The sequence below is a fragment of the Microcebus murinus genome, chromosome 15 (assembly GCF_040939455.1).
Source record: "Microcebus murinus isolate Inina chromosome 15, M.murinus_Inina_mat1.0, whole genome shotgun sequence".
In the NCBI taxonomy this organism is placed as follows: Eukaryota; Metazoa; Chordata; class Mammalia; order Primates; family Cheirogaleidae; genus Microcebus; species Microcebus murinus.
The window spans coordinates 30750337-30756372 of record NC_134118.1 but is presented as its reverse complement, the minus strand read 5'-3'; positions in this window follow the sequence as shown (position 1 = coordinate 30756372).

Genomic DNA, 6036 nt, shown 5'->3' with positions numbered 1-6036 from the left:
CTTGATACCAAAGCCAGTAAAGGACAAAACAAATAAAAACAAAAACTACATACCAATATCCCTTATAAATATAGATGCAAAAATCCTCAATGAGATACTAACAAACTGAAATCAATAGCACATCAAAAAAAATTGTACTAAAACCAAGTGTGCTTAATCCCAGGGATGCAAAGATGGTTCAGTATACATAAATAAATAAATGTGAATCACCACATTAAAAAAAAAAAAGCACAAACAAGACCATATAATCCTTTCAATAGATGCAGAAAAAACATTCCATAAAATACAGCACCCTATCATGATAAAAATCATCAACAAACTAGGCATAGAAGGAACATTTCCCAGAATAATAAGAGCCATTTATTACGAACCCACAGCCAACATTATACTAAATGGGAAAAAGTTGAAAACATTATCCCTAAGAACTAGAACAAGACAAGAATGCCCATTGTTACCACTTCTATTCTACAGAGTGCTGGAAGTCCTAACCAGAGCAATCAGGCAAGAGAAAAAAAAAAGTATACCCAAATCAGAAAAGAGGAAGTCAAATTATCTCTCTTCACTGATGATATGATCTTGTATATAGGAAACCCCAAATACTCCATCAGAAGCCTTCTGGAATTGATAAATAAATACAGCAAATTACCAGGATACAAAATCAAGTACATAAATCAGGAACTTTTCTGTATATCAGTAACAGGCAAGCTGAGAGTCAAATCAAAGACTCAACACCATTCATAATAGCTACAGGAAAATATACTTAACCAAGGAGGTAAAATACCTCTAGAAGGAGAACTACAAAACTCTGAGGAAAGAAATCACAAAGAATACAAAACATAGAATAACATACAGAGGTCATGGATAGGTAGAATCAACATTGCGAAAATGTCCTTACTACCCAAAGTGATTTACAAATTCAATGCAATCCCCATCATATTACCAATGCTATACTTCACAGATATAGAAAAATAAATGTTTTCAACCAGAAAAGAGCCTGCATAACCAAATAAATCTTAAATGAAAAGACAAATCTTGGGGCATTGCATTACCAGACTTCAAACTATACTACAAGGCTATATTAATTAAAACAAGATGGCATTGGTACAAAGCAGAGATATAGACCAATGGATTACAACAGAGAACCCAGATATAAGAACATCTACCCACAACCAACTGATCTTCGACAAAGCAGACAGCAATGTACACTGGGGAAAAGAAGCCCTATTCAATAAATGGTGCTGGGAAAATTGGATAGCTGCATGCAGAAAAATGACACAGGTCCACTACTTCTCACCATTCACAAAAATTAATGCAATATGGGGAAAAACTCAAATCTAAGGCAGACATGAAACCATAAGAATTCCATAGGAAAATGTAGAAAAAAACTCTTCTAGACTTCACCCTGGGCAAAGAATTTATGACTAAGGTCATAATGGCAATCATGGCAACAACAAAAATTAATAAATGGGGTTTGGTTAAATCAAAAAACTTCTGCACAACTAAGGAAACAATCAACAGAGCACATAGAAAACCTACAGAATAAGAGAAAATATTCCCACACCTCACATCTGAATGAATACTTATATCTGGAATTTACAAAGAGCTCAAGTAAATGAGCAAAAAAAATAAAGAATTCTATTAAAAAGTGAGCAAAAGACATGAACAGAAGCTTGTCAAACGAAGAACCACAAATGGCCAATAAACATTTGAAAAAATGCTCAACCTCACTAATCATTGGAGAAATGCAATTTAAAACCACAATGAGCTATCACTTTACTACAGTTAGAACTACTTTTGCTTAAAAGTCTAATAACCATAGATGCTGGCATGGATGCAGAGAGAAAGGACCACTGTTACACTGTTGGTGAGACTGCAAATTAGTACAACCCTTATGGAAAACAGTGTTGAGATTTCTCAAAGAACTAAAAGTAGACCTACCATTCCATCCAGTAATCCCACTATTGAGTATCTACCCAAAAGAAAAGGAGACTTTTCATCAAAATGACACCTACGCTTGAATGTTTATTGCAGCAAAATTCATAATTGCAAAGACATGGAATCAACCCAAGTGCCCATCAATTCATTAGTGGATAATAAAATATGGTACACATATAGTATGGAGTATTACTCAGCCATAAAAAATGGTGACCTAATACCCTTTGTAACCAGCTGGATGGAACTGGAGACCATCCTTTAAATGAAGTATCATAAGAATGGAAGAACAAAAATTGAATGGACTCACTACTAAATTGAAACTTTTAGATGAACACTCATGTGTACATATGGTAATACAATTCAATGGAAATCAAGCAGGTGGGGGTGAAGGGGAGGGGATGGGTAAATTCACACCTAACAGGTACAATGCACACTGTATGGGTGATGGACACACTTATAAATTTGACTCAAACTGTACAAAACCAATTTGTGTAACCAAAACGTTAGCACCCCCATATTATTCTAAAAAAAAGTAGTAAATGTTCAGTCCCTGTCATCAATTCATATGAAAACATATGTTTTCATCATTCATAGAAACATAGAAACATTCATAGAAAACATATGTTTTCATCTGGATTTAGTCCATAAATATTCTGATATTCAGTTGCCATGGAGTGGGCATGGCAATAATAACTCAGGGCATAAAGAATAATTTAGCAGTCTGAGTGAAATGATAATATTTCAGTAGTTATGATCATCCTAGATCTATAAACATAGAGTTTGCAGGCAGGTTTTAACTCAGAATGTGTCCTAAATTCAAATTTTTTTTTTTTTTTTACTTTTTTTTTTATTTTGGCATATTATGGGGGTACAGATTTTAAGGTTTCAATAAATGCCCATTTCCCCCCCCTCCCCCCAAAAGTCTGAGTCTCCATCATGACCATCCCCCAGATGGTGCACATCTCACTCATTATGTATGTATATACCCACCCCCCTCCCCACTCCCCCCTCCCACCTGCCCAATACCCTATTACTGTAGTACCTATGTGTCCACTTAGGTGCTACTCAGTTAATACCAGTTTTCTGGAGAATATATCTGGTGCTTGTTTTTCCATTCTTGGGATACTTCACTTAGTAGTATGGGTTCCAGCTCTAACCAGGAAAATATAAGATGTGCTATATCACCATTGTTTCTTAGAGCTGAATAGTACTCCATGGTATACATATACCACATTTTATTAATCCATTCTTGGATTGATGGGCACTTGGGCTGTTTCTACAGCCTTGCAATTATGAATTGTGCTGCTATAAACATTCGAGTGCAGGTGTCTTTTTTGTAGAGTGTCACTGGATCATTTGGGTAGATGCCCAGCAATGGGATTGCTGGATCAAATGGTAGATTCACTTGTATCGCTTTAAGGTATCTCCATATTGCTTTCCACAGAGGTTGAACTAGTTTGCAGTCCCACCAGCAGTGTAGGAGTGTTCCTCTCTCTCCGCAACCACGCCAGCATTTATTGTTTGGAGATTTTTTGATAAAGGCCATTCTCACTGGGGTTAAGTGATATCTCATTGTGGTTTTGATTTGCATTTCCCTGATGATTAGAGATGTTGAGCATTTCTTCATATGTTTGTTGGCCATTCTTCTGTCTTCTTTAGAAAAATTTCTGTTCAAGTCTTTTGCCCACTTTTTAATGGGGTTATTTGATTTTTTCTTCCTAATTTTTGTGAGTTCTAAGTATATTCTAGTTATCAGTCCCTTATCGGATGCATATGATGCAAAAATTTTCTCCCATTTTGTAGGTTTGTCTGTTTACTTTCATGACTATTTCTTTGGCTGTGCAGAAGCTTTGTAGTTTGATCATGTCCCATTTATTTATTTTTGTTGCTGCTGTGATTGCCTTTGGGGACTTCTTCATAAACTCTTTGCCCAGGCCGATGTCTAGGAGAGTGTTTCCAACTTTTTCCTCTAGAGTTCTAATAGTTTCATATCTTAGGTTTAAGTCTGTTATCCAGTGTGAGTTGGTTTTTGTGAGAGGTGAAAGGTGTGGGTCCTGTTTTAGCCTTCTACAGGTGGCTATCCAGTTTTCCCAGCACCATTTATTGAAGAGAGATTCTTTTCCCCAGCGTATGTTTTTGTCTGCTTTGTCACTAAATTCAAATCTTATCCAGGAGTTTTGCTATTTTGAGTCTTTCAAAAATCTAATTAAATTAACGAAACATTTGTAAATTGCCAAAAAAAAAAAAAATCTAGAATATAGAAGGAACTCCTACCACCTAATAGCAAAAAAAGCCTATGAAACCTATTTAAAAGTAGGCAGAGGACTGGAATAGACATTTTTCTAAAAAAGACACGAAAATGGCCAGTAAGTACATGAAAAAATGTTTAAAAAACACTAATCATCAGAGAAATGCAAATCAAAGCCACTGTGTGATATATCACACCTGTTTTGGTGGCCATTCTCCAATAAAATAAAAGTGTTTGTGAGGATGTAAAGAATTTACAATTCTTATATACTGTTGATGAGAAGGTAAAATAGTACAACCCCTGTGGCAAATAGTGTAGAGGTTACTCAGAAATTAAAAATAGAATTATCATAAGCATTCTTACTTCTGGGTATTTATACCAAATAATTAAAATTAGTATGTCAAAAAGATATATGAACCTCCATATTTTATCTTATTTTATTATTTTTGAAACAAAGTCTCAGTTACCTAGGCTGGAGTGCAGTGGCACCATCACTGTTCACTGCACCCTCAAATTCCTGGGCTCAAGCAATCCTCCTGGCTCAACCTCCCAAGTAACTAGTACTACAGATATGCACCACCATTTCCAGCTATTTAAATTTTTTGTTGAGATTGGGTCTGGCTGTGTTGCTCAGGTTGCTCTGAAACACCTATTCTCAAGTAATCCTCCTGCCTCAGCCTCCCAAAGTGCCAGGATTACAGGCAGGAACCACTGTTCCTGGCCCACAACTCCAGGTTTATTGCAGCATTATTCATAATAGCCAAGATGTAGAAACAACCTAAACGTCCATTGACAGGTGAATGGATAAAGAAAATGTAGTATATTCATACAATGGAATATTTTAACTATTAGAACAAGGAAATCCTGCCATACACAACACGTATCATAGTGTAGTAAACCAATCACAGAATGAAAAATATTGCATGATTCCACTTATAGGAAGTATTTAAAATATTCAAATTCATTGTAGTAGAAAGCAGAAAGGCAGTTGCCAGGTGCTGGGGATTGAGGGAAATGGGGAGTTTCTGTTCAATCAGTATAAAGTTTTAGTAATAAAATGAGCACGTTCCAGAGGTCTGCTTTACAACATTATGTGCTTATATGTGCAATACCGTACAGTGCACTTAAATTTTTTTTGAGAAGATAGATTTTATATTATCTATTCTTCCCACAATAAATAAACAAAACAAAACAAAAAAAGTATGGGCCAAATGTCCCTCTTTGGCCATAAGTGGCTCTTATCTCATTTTGTTTTTTATTTCTAGCTTTTCATGGTGCAGCTTCTCGAGCACCAATATCACTTAAATATTTCTGTGTCTAAAAGGAACAGCACATACGATAAGTGTGTGTATAATTTGACAGGGGCCATGTGCACTGGATAGGTCACTAGGTCTGACTTTCCCAATGCTACTGCTGAGAAAAGTGTTTCTTTAGCTATTTATGGACATTGGTCTTGGAAGAAATTATACCATGTGGGTTATTTTGGTGCTTTAGTTAAAACAGGTTTTTCCTCCCAAATTTTAGAGATAATCTCAAGTTCTTTTTAAAGAAAAGAGATGCTTTCTTTTCAAAAACCCTATCTTATATCTAAAATTGTATAATTTATAATCAGCTAATGAATATGATTATGTTTTACAACTTAAAAACATAGCAAATATTGCAAACTAACAAACTCATTTATTATGTAAACTATATTCTCAATGATATATATAACAAAATTATACTTTGAGAGAGATGGATCTAATACTCTATATACTTAAGGAAAAATGTAAGTTTTTATAAAATTGGCTCTTTAGTTTGGGTATAGTCTTTTTGGAGACAGGTGCATACATCTTCAATTTAATATAATAGTA